Source organism: Schistocerca serialis, chromosome 3, assembly GCF_023864345.2.
Source record: "Schistocerca serialis cubense isolate TAMUIC-IGC-003099 chromosome 3, iqSchSeri2.2, whole genome shotgun sequence".
In the NCBI taxonomy this organism is placed as follows: Eukaryota; Metazoa; Arthropoda; class Insecta; order Orthoptera; family Acrididae; genus Schistocerca; species Schistocerca serialis.
In genome coordinates this window covers 74640530-74654109 of record NC_064640.1, presented here as the reverse complement: position 1 = coordinate 74654109, position 13580 = coordinate 74640530, and the positions used below count along the sequence as shown (strand labels likewise).

Genomic DNA, 13580 nt, shown 5'->3' with positions numbered 1-13580 from the left:
GGGCAATAACGGCAATCTGGTCAGAATGTGAGTGAGTAGACAAATAACTGGACAAATTTATCTGTAGAGGAGTTACAGGTCTGGATTGGAATGAATATCTTGATGGGTGTTGTTGTGTTGCCAAGTGTAGTGCACTACTGGAGTTCAGAAACTGCCTTATGTCAGCCTTACATATCGAAACCTATGAGAAGTAAAAGTTTCAAAAAGATATGTTGCAAATAAATAAAGTACACTCGTTCCTCCTTCCATCAGCCTATGAACTGAAATTATTTCCGAAAATTAGCAGTTGTTTGGCTATTTGGAGGTAAATGTTTTGCATTATTTATGAGCGGTTCACATGTCTGTAGGCTGTGCTATAAGTTATTTTTAACTGTTTACAATTAGCAAGCGTGTGTGTAGAACATTGTAAATGAGTTATATAGGAGTGTATTGCAGGTCTGTATGATGTGGGTGGGACATGTCGGTGTGATAGATATACTCCATTCCTAAATAAAGTATATTCGCTCCTCCATCCATGGACTTATTGCAGGGTGAGTCCGTTTTACCAGAAACGTGTAGGGAGAGGTTGAGTGCTGGTGGCTTAGTTTGAAACAATTTTCTTAGGTAGGTGGCGGAAGCGCAAGTGAGCTTTGTTTATTGGCAGATTTGAAACTTGGCGCTGGTTCCTAGGAGGAGGAGGAGGTGGCGATCTGGTCCTCGAAAAGTAGTTGAAATTAGGGAGTTGAACACGTTTGCATACGTATATGAAATTGTAAATTGGATTATTTAATATAGCGGGGTGGTGAGAGTGAATTAGCGAGCGTTCTCGCGACGAGCAAACGCGCTGTTATACGGTCATGGTGGATTCCACTTTCGGTGAAACTCTGGCGCCAAACGTATCCTTTGTCCGGCACGCGGTCGACAGGTTCCATCGTGTCCAGCGTTAACTGCTCGCGGGCGCGGCTGACCGTTTGTGGCGGGGCCCTGAGGCGCTGCTCGGCGCCTGGCTGTCGTGCTGGCCGTGGGGGTGTGCTCGACGTCAGCTGGCCAGGGAGTGGGCTCAGCTGGCTGGGCGTACATCAGCTGCGCTCTAGAGTTTCGCTGTGTGAGTATGGAGAAGTCAGTTGGAACACACCTGCATGACCGTAATGTCTGAAATAAAGAGAATTTTTCCAGGTATTTACAGAAGGCTATGTCCGTCACGTGTATGGAGGGTGTGTGACGTAAGCGGGGCGGCGGCGGAGCGATTGTATAGTTATTACTCTCACGCAAGAGCAAGTCAATTAGCGGGTGTTCTAGTGTGGTCCAAACGTTCTATTATATAGTGATGGCGGATTCCACTGTCGAGCAAGCTTTGCCGGCAAAAGTGTAGCACTGCGTTCTCGCTCGCACAGGGACATGTGGTGGACGGTGAGCAGTCGGCATCGACAGGTTTGAACGTGGTGCCGAAAGTGTTTCAGGGAAACGGCCGACCGTTGTGCGATTCAGCTCTGAGGGAGACAATTTTGGCGGGAGACGTGTGAAGGCGACGAATACACGTGGTGAGTGGACAAGGGGCCGCTGTGACGCCAAACTCGACAAGTTCCAGCGTGTCCAGCGGAAACATGTTTACGACTTGGGAGCGATCGCTGGGCTCGCCCTCCGCGCTAGGGGCCAGCTGCCTCACGTGACAGGCGTAGGCAGTGTCACCGCGCGCTGGCCAGGGGGTGGCGAGGATTTGATCTAAATCAGCTGGAGCGCGGACGTCGTGGTGACCGCACTGCGATATCAAATGGTTCAAAATGGCTGGCTCTGAGCACTATGCGACTTAACTTCTGAGGTCATCAGTCACCTAGAACTTAGAACTAATTAAACCTAACTAACCTAAGGACATCACATACATCTATGCCCGAGGCAGGATTCGAACCTGCGACCGTAGCGGTCGCTCGGTTCCAGACTGTAGCGCCTAGAACCACACGGCCACTCCGGCCGGCGCGATATCAAAGATGTGTGTGCTGACTGTGTTGGAGAACAAGTGATGACCGTACTGCTTGAAATAAAGTCTTTAGTCCCTTACCCCCTGCAGAATCAAAGGACGTGAATTACGTTACTATAAGTGCGGTTTATTATTTGACGCGATTATGATAGGCTACCAGAGAAAAAAGATAAGTGACGGAGAAAGCTCGTACATGTGATCAATTATGGTGTTGAGGATTTGAACTTGTGAAAGATTTTTGTTATGGATGTAAGGAGAATGGCTTTCTCACCGAGAAAATCGGACATCTTGAATAAATAAAAAATGATAATAATACATAGAAGTACAATTTTCGTGAGAATATCGTGTTGGAATTTGATTTTTCGCAATTTTCTAGTGGAGGTAGGCCTATAATAATAAATGATAATGAATGGTAATAAATGATAATGAATGATATTAAATGACAATGAATGATAATGAATGTTAATAAATGATAATGAATAATAATAAACAAAAGTAAGGTTTTGCAGCCATTATCGTGTAGGAATTTGAATTTGGAGGGAATTTTCTAGTGGAGGCAGATCAATATTAATAAATAACAAATGATAATAAATGATACTGAATGATAATGAATGATAATAAATGACAATGAATGATAATGAATGCTAATAAATGATAATGAATGATAATGAATAATAAACAAAAGGAAGGTTTTGCAGCCATTATCATGTTGGAATTTGTATTTGGAGGGAATTTTGTAGTGGAAGCAGGTCAATAATAATAAATAATAATAAATGAAAATAAATAATAATGAATGATAATAAATAATAGTAAATTATATTCAATAATAATGAATAATAATAATAATAAAAACAAGTACGGTCTTTGCATGCATTATCCGGTTGGAATTCAAACCTGCTGCCATTTTTGCTTCTGGAGGCTTAGGTTAGTGGACGTAGCACAATTGGCCTATTTTGTCCGCCAAAATTAAAAATTCCCGCCATTTTTTCTTGAGGTTAGGTTAGTGGACATGGCACAATTGGCCTATTTTTTCACCAAAATCCGCCATTTTGTATTACGTCATGCGCTGTTGTTAAGTCTACATGCTGCCATCTTGGATGACGTCATCGCAGCCATCTTGAATAAATTTGGCAACAATGGAGAGTGGGGTGGCACCACCCTTGTCCCCCTACTCACATCTGCCTCCATCACTTTGGTGTACGTTCTGTACTATCCGAACTGCGAACCGAATTTTGGATCATTGGAGCTCCTCAGGCCATCAAAGGAATCCTACACTCATACCTCGCGTGCTGGATCTTGAAGAATCCACGAATGCAACAGCCACCTGAACGAATTTCGCCTGCCAAACCATTTGCTGTAACGGGAATAGACTTTGCTGGCCCACTATTCATCAGAGTGGGAAAGGAAATGCACAAGTCATATATCACTCTTTTCACATGTGCTACCACACGAGCTGTACACCTCGAACTCTGTACAGACTTGTCAACGGACAAGTTTCTTATGGCACTTCAGCGATTCGCCGGAAGACGCGGTCTACTCCACACGATATATATAGATAACGCGAAAACATTCCACGCCACGAATATGGAACTAGCTCAACTTTGGAAGGCATTAACCACCAGAAAAACTTATCAGTTCCTCTCCCACCACGATATTACTGCGAAATTAATTGCCTCCCTGGCTGCTTGGTGGAGAGGACGTTGGGAAAGAATGGTGGGCACTATAAAGCGTTGCCTCCGGAAGGTATTGGGACTCGCAAAGCTCACTGAGGAACAACTGAACACCACCTTGATCAGCATTGAAGCCGCAGTGAACTCCAGGCTCATCACACCAGGAGATGATTCTGATGCACTCACACCTTCCCATTTTCTGACGGGAGAAAAACTTACAACTATTCCGAAGGGGACCAGAACCTTCAGCGAGCACGAATTTGACAAAGGAATTCCGACTGAGACAGCAACTCTGTGACAGTTTTTGGAACCGTTGGATTAAAGAATACCTATTGGAGCTCCAGAACTACCATGAAGCTAAACGCCCATCAGGACAAGTCATCCCCTTTCGCCCTGGCGACATCGTGCTGATCCAAGAGGACCTTCGTCCGTGACATGTGTGGAAGAAGGCCATGATAGAACAGGTACTACCAGAAAGAGACGGCAGGGTAAGGACGATAATACTCCGGACACCAGAAGGTCATATCATTAGTCGTCCTGTGCAGCTGGCCCTACCTTTGGAAGTCGACCAGGGTGGGGAGGATGTCACAGAGTGATGTACTTCTAGCAAGTGAGAGACTGTTTGTTTACTCTTAGGACAGTGTATCTTTGACATGGTGTATTGTATGATCTGTGACTATGGAATAAAGTGTTGTCAGACTGCTAATCGCTGCTCTACTGTGATTCACAACATTGCTACAGAGTGGTTCCAGTAACCCTCCTCTGAGTTTAAACACTTCCGCTAGCCACCAAACTCCCAAGACATGGACAGTATTGAGCATATCTGGGATGCCTTGCAACGTGCTGTTCAGAAGAGATCTCCATCCCCTCGTACTCTTACGGATTTGTGGACTGCTCTGTAGGATTCATGGTGTCAGTTCCCTCCAGCACTACTTGAGACGTTAATCGAGTCCGTGCTACATCGCGTTGAGGCACGTCTGTGTGCTCGTGGGGGCCCTACACAATTTAGGTAGTTGTACCAGTTTCTTTGGCTCTTCAGCTTAAGTGCAATTAAGTGCCATGTTTGATACTGCTTCACCAACTCACAACCAAAATGTAATTCTCTCACTATTTTTTGTCCATAATTGAGAGACGAGTTGGGCCAAGCACCCTTCAACTAAATGGCACTATTCTGCTGCTCTATTGCTTGCTTATGGACAGACTGGATGTGCGAGGTGTCAATGCTAGCAGGCGCCTAGAAATCGGTCAACAGTTGTTTCAGTACAGGTATATTTTTAAAGTGCTCAACGAAGATGTGCAGGTGGTACTGAGGGTGTGGCCAAACTCAGGGATCTTAGGGGGACCCTTTGCAATTTCATTCACACGTATATCATACGCCCTCTCCCCCTCCAGGATAACAGCGTAGGAGGGTGTCAAATAAGAGGCCTCAAAATCATAAACACCCTTTGTTGCTCTGGATAACGTTCAAATTTCGTTGACTGGTTTTGAACGATCTCCATATACCAAACCACAAAATTGTGGTCCCACTACGGTCCAAAGGGGTCAGATCATTGTAATGGGGTTTCAGCACTACGACGTCAGTAGAGAAGGGCTGTATCATCCAGGAGGTTGTCAGCTGTGTTAAAGGTAGTCAAGAACGTCATTCTGTTGCACATAGCATTGCAAACTGGCGTTCTCGCCTGCGGAATGTGTGTAATTGAACGCCCATGGTAAGGGGTGTGTGAAGAGCTACCTATTGCGTGACATGTTCACAGTAATGTTTGGCAGAATTTTGTGAAATTTGATGCTAATGTGACATCATTGACCCATCTTACAGCCCACATGAACTTATGAGCTCTGATTTTTTTCGTATGTGTCGACAGCTTGCTGTTTCAAGCGTCGACGAACCCAAGGGTGCCACACTTTTGCACCTTTACAGAGGAAGGCTATAGAAAGCTTTGAGCCTAATTTCATACGTCAACATCACAAGAGGAAAAAAGTGATGGGATTTCAAACAAGTGACCCTTTGAAACTTCCTGGCGGATTAATACTGTGTGCCGGACCGAGACTCGAACTAATGACCTTTGCCTTTTGCGGGCAAGTGCTCTACCATCTGAGCTACCCAAGCACGACTCACGCCCCGTCCTCACAGCTTTACTTCCGCCAGTACCTCGTCTCCTCCTTTCCAAAGTAATCTGCCAGGAAGTTTCATATCAGCACACACTCCGCTGCAGAGTAAAAATCTCATTCTGTAAGTGACCCTTTAATCGTTTTGCTCAGTGTATGTAATTTGCTACGGATCTGGAAATTAATAAGTAGTCCGCTGCACCTGCAAACTAATGGTAGAATAGAGCATGTGCATCATTCTGTTGGTAGGATGTTGAGTTGATAAGTGAACTCGTATCATAATGATTGGAATACATACTTGTCATTTGTCGTAACAGCATACAACTCTATGGCTCACACTCGTACTGGGCTATGCCCTTATGAAGTGGTGTATGGGGAGGAAGATTCATATGGTTAGAACAAAAATTTCCAAATATGGGGAACTGGTTTAAAACCTCGCCAAGACACTAAGGGAAATATGGAAATGTGACGAGGGGGCAAACACGAAGACCTGGGAACACAAAGAGTTGGTACAAAAACACACAGGCAATTACTTCAGTATAGTGTAGGACAGTGGGTGATGCTATAAAGCCCATATACCTGAAAGGGGAAACAAACAAGTTCATTATGAGGAAACAGTGACCATACCAGATAACAGAGGCAACATCACCAATCAGTGTCAAGCTTCAGTTGCCATCTAGAATGACGATAATTCATGTCAGGCGCCTACGACCATTTGACAGAGCCCCAGACTCATTACTACAAGTTTCCACAGCCATTGCTAGGAAGAAGATGGATGGAAGTAATAAGGGAATGGTCCAGGGCGACATGTCGAAGCATACACTGAAATTATTCACACATGAAGAATACACCAAAGAAATGCACGGTCAAAATCTTAGCTGCTAAGGCGCACTGTTAGTACCTTTTTTTTACATGATAAAGTTACACATTTTTGCCACATGAAGAACCGCTTAGAGCAAAGGTTACTACAGCCATTTCTGCTCGGCGCGCGAGTCGGCGAATAAGCAGACGCAGCCACAAGAAAAGTAGCGTTGCCAAAAGCGAAGGCCAAAGTGCACACACGCATATTTTAAGCGTTTAAACCACACCAACGATGTCTCAAATCATTAACTTTGTGAAACTTGCGGTTCAGACATAATTGTTAAACAAGTGACTAGCAGAAGAATGAAAATCAAGGTATGCATGATGTTACCTGATAGACAACTTCCATTAGTCGGAACTTTAATTTGTTGACATGAGATGTTTTATAACAATTCCTGTAACACGTTTCTTACAATAATTTTTAATAACGTATATTTTACCAGCAATAAGCGGTTCCTTCTTTATTCGCTGTAGTCGTCACAAAAATGTGAAATGTCCATTGGATGACGAAAACAAACACGTTCCTTGCACAAGGCACATCGGTTAAAAGAAACATTAATGCATGAAATCACTTTACAGTAGTTAATATTTTTATATAGACAGTACTAGGATGTAGTAAGAAATAGTCGTGTATATCATTCTGGATAATGTACTGTGTACTGGGAATGCTTGATCAAATTCGTAAGATGTGGTGATGCAAACTGACAATACAAAAAGACTAAAATTTAAGACCACTGTTCGTTGATAAACCTGAAATGGTAAAGAGCTGTCAGAAATATTGTTCGACAATTTTCTGAAAAATGCATTACACGGTTAAAAAATTTCTTTATGCAGGTTCAGACTCACTCTGTTAATTCCTTGTAGTACCTGAATTATATACACATCAAAAGAAGTTTTGCATCACCTCGGTTCCCAGAGTTCTGGAACCTGTACAGAAAATTGGAATAGAGATCAACATAAACATCGTTTCCGCCATTTCTATTGCTCATGAAAATCACACATTGCATGTTGTACCACCATACAGTGAAACCTTCAGAGGCCGTGGTCCAGATTGCTGTAGACACCGGTATGTCTAATAACCAGTAGCACGTCCTGTTGCAATGATGCATTCCTATCTTCGACGTGGCATACTATCCACAATTTCATCAAGGCACTGTTGGTCCAGATTGTCCCACTCCTCAACGGCGATTCGGCATGGATCTCTCAGAGTGGTTGGTGGGTCAAATCGTCAATAAACAGCCCCTTTTGGTCTATCCCAGGTATGTTCGATAGCGTTCATGTCTGGAGAACATGCTGGAAACTCTAGTCGAGCGATGTAGTTATCTTGAAGGAAGTCATTCACAAGAAGTGCACGATGGGGGAGCAAATTGTGGTCCATGAAGACGAATGCCTCGCCAATATGCTGGCGATGTGATTGCACTATCGGTCGCAGGGTGGCATTCAGGTATCGTATAGCCGGTACGGCGCCTTCCAGGACCACGAGCGGCGTACGTTCGCCCGACATCACGCCGCCCCAAAACGGCAGGGAACCTCGCCCTTACTGCACTTGCTGGACATTGTGTCTAAGGCGTTCAGCCTGGCCGGGTTGCCTCCAAACACGTCTCCGACTATTTTCTGGTTGAAGGCATATGCAACACTCATCGGTGAAGAGATCGTGATGCTAATCCTGAGCGGTCCATTCGGCATGTTGTTGGGCCCATCTGTACCGCGCTGCCATGGTGTCGTGGCTGCAAACATGGGCATCGTCATAGACGTCGGGAGTGAAGTAGCACATCATGCAGTCTATTGTGCACAGTTTGAGTCGTAACACGACGTACTGTGGCTGCACGAAAAGCATTATTCAACATGGTGGCGTTGCTGTCAGGGTCCCCCCAAGCTATAATCTGTAGGTAGCGGTCATCCACTGTAGCAGTAGCCCTTGGGCGGCTTGATCGAGGCATGTCATCGACAGTTTCTGTCTCTCTGTATATGCTACATGTCCGAGCAACATCGCTTTGGGTCACTCAGAGACGCGTGGCCACTTCCCTTGTTGAGAGCCCTTCCTGTCACCAAGTAACAATGCGGACGCGATCAAACCGCGGTATTGACTGTCTAGGCGTGGTTGAACTACAGACAACACGAACCGTGTGCCTCCTTCCTGGTGGAATAACTGGAACTAATCGGCTGTTGGACCCCCTCCGTCTAACAGGTGATGCTAATGCATGGTTGTTTAAATCTTTGGGCGGGTTTTGTGACATATCTGAACAGTCGAACGTACTGTGTCTCTGATACAATATCCACGGTCAACGTCTATCTTCAGGATTTAAGCGCAGTCAAAGAATGCAACAAAAGCATTGACTTTTTTCTGCAACTGGGAAGGAACTTTTCAGATGGAATATTGAAAATTATTCTCTCCCATTTTTCGAAATTTTTCTACGTCGATTACAATGTTTTTGGAACTATTGTTGTTGTTGCGGTCTTCAGTTCAGAGACCGGTTTAATGCAGCTCTCTATGCTACTCTAACCTGTGCAGTCCTCTTCATCCCCAAATAACTACTGCAGCCTACATCCTTATGAATCTGCGTAGTGTATTCATCTCTTGGTCTCCCTCTACGATTTTTACCCTCCACGCTGCCCTCCAATGCTAAATTGGTGATCCCTTGATGCCTCAGAACGTGTCCTACCAACCGATCCTTTCTTCTAGTAAAGTTGTGCCATAAATTCCTCTTCTCCCAATTCTATTCAGTACCTCTTCGATCTACTCATCTAATCTTCAGCATTATTCTGTAGCACCACATTTCGAAAGCTTCTATTCTCTTCTTGTCCAAACTATTTATCGTCCATGTTTCACATCCATACATGGCTCCACTCCATACAAATACTTTCAGAAACGACTTCCTGACACTTAAACCTATACTCGATGTTAACAAATTTCTCTTCTTCAGAAACACTTTCCTTGCCATTGCCAGTCTACATTTTATAGCCTCTCTACTTCGACCATCATCAGTTATTTATCTCCCCAAATAGCAAAACTCATGTACTACCTTAAGTGTCTCATTCCCTAATCTGATTCCCTCAGCGTCACCTAATTTAAGACTTTCTGACACTTAAATCTATACTCGAAGTTAACAAATTTCTCTTCTTCAGAAACGCTTTCCTTGCCATTGCCAGTCTACATTTTATAACCTCTCTACTTCGACCATCATTAGTTATTTTTCTCCCCAAATAGCAAAACTCATGTACTACCTTACGTGTCTCATTCCCTAATCTGATTCCCTCAGCGTCACCTAATTTAATTAGACTACATTCCGTTATCCTCGTTGTGATTTTGTTGATGTTCTTAGTATATCCTCCTTTCAAGACACTCTCAATTCCGTTCAACTGCTCTTCCAGGTCTTTTGCTGTCTCTGACAGAATTACAATGTTGTCAGCAAAACTCACTGTTTCTGTTTCTTCTCCATGGATTTTAATTCCTTCTCCAAAATTTTTCTTTTGTTTCCTTTTCTGCTTGCTCAATATACAGATTGAATATCAGGGATAGACTGCAGCCCTGTCTCACTCCCTTCCCAACCACTGCTTCCCTTTCATGCCCCTCGACTCTTATAACTGCCATCTGCTTTCTGTACAAATTGTAAATAGCGTTTTGCTCCTTGCCACCTTCTGAATTTGAAAGAGAGTACTCCAGCCAATGTTGTCAAAAGCTTTCTCTAATTCTACAAATCCTAGAAATGTAGGTTTGCCTCTCCTTTATATATCTTCTAAGATAAGTCGTAGGGTCAGTATTGCCTCGCGTGTTCCAACATTTCACGGAATCCGAAGTGATATTCCCCAAGGCCGATTTCTTCCAGTTTTTCCATTCGTCTGTAAAGAAATCGTGTCAGTATTTTGCAGTCGTGACTTATTAAGCTAGTAATTCGGTAATTTACACATCTGTCAACACTTGCTTTCTTTGGGATTGGAATTATTATATTTTTCTTGGAGTCTGATACATCTTGCTGTCCAGATGGTAGAGTTTTGTCGGGGCTGGCTCTTCCAAGGCTATCAGTACTTCTAATGGAATGTTGGCTACTCCCCGGGCCTTGTTTCGACTTAGGTCTTTCAGTGCCCTGTCAAATTTTTCACGCAGTATCATATCTCCCATTTCATTTTGTCCTATGTCCTCTTACATTTCCACAATATAGCCCTCAAGTACATCGCTCTTGTATAGACCCTCTATATACTCCTTCCACCTTTCTGCTTTTCCTTCTTTGGTTAGAACTGGTTTTCCATCCGTGCTCTTGATATTCATACAAGTGTTTCCCTTTTTCCAAAGGTCTCTTTAATTTTCCTGTAGGCATTATATATCAATGGAGTATGAGGAAACAATGATTTTGTCCACAGCAACGTCTTTCTGGGACTCCATTATTAAAGAATCCGTAGAAATACGACTGGCGGAAAATCTGTTAAACCGTGACAGCGGCTACCAGCTGGACAGTGCATGGAATCCCATCATCCCCACGATTTGCTCAAATCGAAGACGACAGAGTGCGTCGACGTCCGAGGCAAACAGCAACGCAGAGGGCGACTGAGTTCCGCTATTCCTCCAGCGAGGGCGTGCCGGCGGGCAGTGTTGGTTCAACTATCAAGTTTTCGACGCATGCGCAGAATAGTTACAGTACGCTATATATTGCGGAGCGGAGGACATTATCGCCAGTCTGCGACGGCTCACCTGAAGATGACTGGCAGGTGCCCAGTTGAAATATCGTGCGAAGTATTGAATGACGACCGGCTGCAAGCCCGAAATTTGTTTGAACAGTATATATCTTACTCCTAGCGATATACGCCTCTACAGCCTTACATTTGTCCCATAGCCACCCCTGCTTAATCATTTCTCACTTCCTGTCGGTCTCATTTTTGAGATGTTTGTATTCCTTTTTGCCTGCTTCATTTACTGCATTTTTGTATTTTCTCCTTTCATCAATTAAATTCAGTATGTCTTCTGTTACCCAAGGATTTCTACTTGCCCTCGTCTTTTTACCTACTTGATCTTCTGCTGCCTTCACTATTTCATATCTCAAAGCTACCCATTCTTCTTTTACTGTATTTCTCTGCCCCGTATTTGTAAGTCGTTTCCTAATACTCTCTCTGAAGCTCTCTACAAGCTCTGGTTCCTTCTGTTTATCCAGGTTCCATCTCCTTAAATCCCCACCTTTTTGCAGTTTCTTCAGTTTTAATCTACAGTTCATAACCAATAGATTATGGTCAGAGTCCACATCTGCCCTTGGAAATGTGTTACAATTCAAAACCTGGTTCCTAAATCTCTGTCTTACTATTATATAATCTATCTGAAACCTTCCAGTGTTGCCGGCCGCGGTGGCCGTGCGGTTCTAGGCGCTGCAGTCTGGAACCGCGCGACTGCTACGGTCGCAGGTTCGAATCCTGCCTCGGGCATGGATGTGTGTGATGTCCTTAGGTTAGTTAGGTTTAAGTAGTTCTAAGTTCTAGGGGACTGATGGCCTAAGATGTTCTGACCGGAAGTCTTGTTCCTCCTGCCACCGCACTTCACTAATTCCCACTATATCTAACTTCAAACTATCCATTTCCCTTTTTAAATTTTCTAACCTACGTTCATGATTAAGGGATAAGATGTCCTACGTTCTGATCCGTAGAACGCCAGTTTTCTTTCTCCTGATAACGACGTCCTCCTGAGTAGTACCCGCCCGGATTTTGGAACTAAAAGGTCCTTTCTAAAATTGTGGTCCAAATTTGCTTGATGAGAGATACAAAGCTACGGAGTACTCTAATGATAATTATCACTGGCATTGTTGCATACGAATGTGTCATAGCATTCTTTGACTGCACGATCTCCTCTGTATATTTTTCGCTCAAAATGATAAAGTATGCAGAATGAGACTTTCACTCTGCAGCGGAGTGTGCGCTGATATGAAACTTTCCTGGCAGATTAATACTGTGTGCCGGACCGAGACTCGAACTCGGGACCTTTGCCTTTTTGGGGCAAGTGCTCTACCAACTGAGCTACCCAAGGACGACTCACGCCCCGTCCTCACAGCTTTACTTCCGCCAGTACCTCGTCTCCTACCTTCCAAACTTTACAGAAGCTCTCCTGCGAACTTTGCAGAACTAGCACTCCTGAAAGAAAGGATATTGCGGAGACATGACTTAGCTATAGCCTTGGGGATGTTTCCAGAATGAGATTTTCACTCTGCAGCGGAGTGTGCGCTGATATGAAACTTCCTGGCAGATTAATACTGTGTGCCGGACCGAGACTCGAACTCGGGACCTTTCCTCAGTTTGTAGAGCACTTGCCCGCGAAAGGCAAAGTTCTCGAGTTCGAGTCTCGGTCCGGCACACAGTTTTAATCTGCCAGGAAGTTCGATAAAGTATGGTTTGCATAAAACCTGACTGGTTGGCTTCATACATAGATAGCATTCTAGGTGGAAAGAAGAAGCTTCGTCTTCACATCAGCTATGAATTGCTTCATGGTATTACCTATAATGACATCTCCTCTGCATGTCTACTTGAAGTAAACGAAGTAATTTTGTGGATTTCTTTTCCATATAATTTCTTGATTCTGTCTAAACTGGTCGAAGAAGTCTGAAAATCAGAATATTAATCTTACTTGCAATTCAGAGGGCCCAGTCTCGAAGATCTCCCTCGGTAAGGGTGCACTGATTCTCATGGGTAGTTGTAAGGCATTGAATATAGTTCGTATTTCACACTTCTGTGATTTTCATTTTGGCGCCTGTTTCGTACTTGATGTAGATCTTTCTTCCATTTATACAGTTCATGTACAGATTTTACGAAATTAAACAGGCTTTTAGTGTACATGTTTTCTTTAGTCTACGAAGGTACTGTAATTTTGTTCTGGACTTCATTTAACACAAAAATTTTCATTCAAACCACAATCGAGAATGTTATTTCCTGTTTCTTCTAACGTTTCCACAATTTATAACGAAATGTCGACATCATTTGAATGAATGTCCAAGAAATTAACTGCGAAATAACACACA

The 13580-nt window shown here is 43.7% G+C and overlaps 1 non-coding gene across 1 annotated transcript; it reads right to left on the bottom strand.

The window, feature by feature from the left end:
• Window positions 1–12520: 12520 nt before the first annotated feature.
• Window positions 12521–12597, bottom strand: Trnaf-aaa (transfer RNA phenylalanine (anticodon AAA)). The gene has a single exon. It is a non-coding gene; the product is annotated as a tRNA-Phe (tRNA).
• Between the last annotated feature and the right edge of the window lie 983 nt (window positions 12598–13580).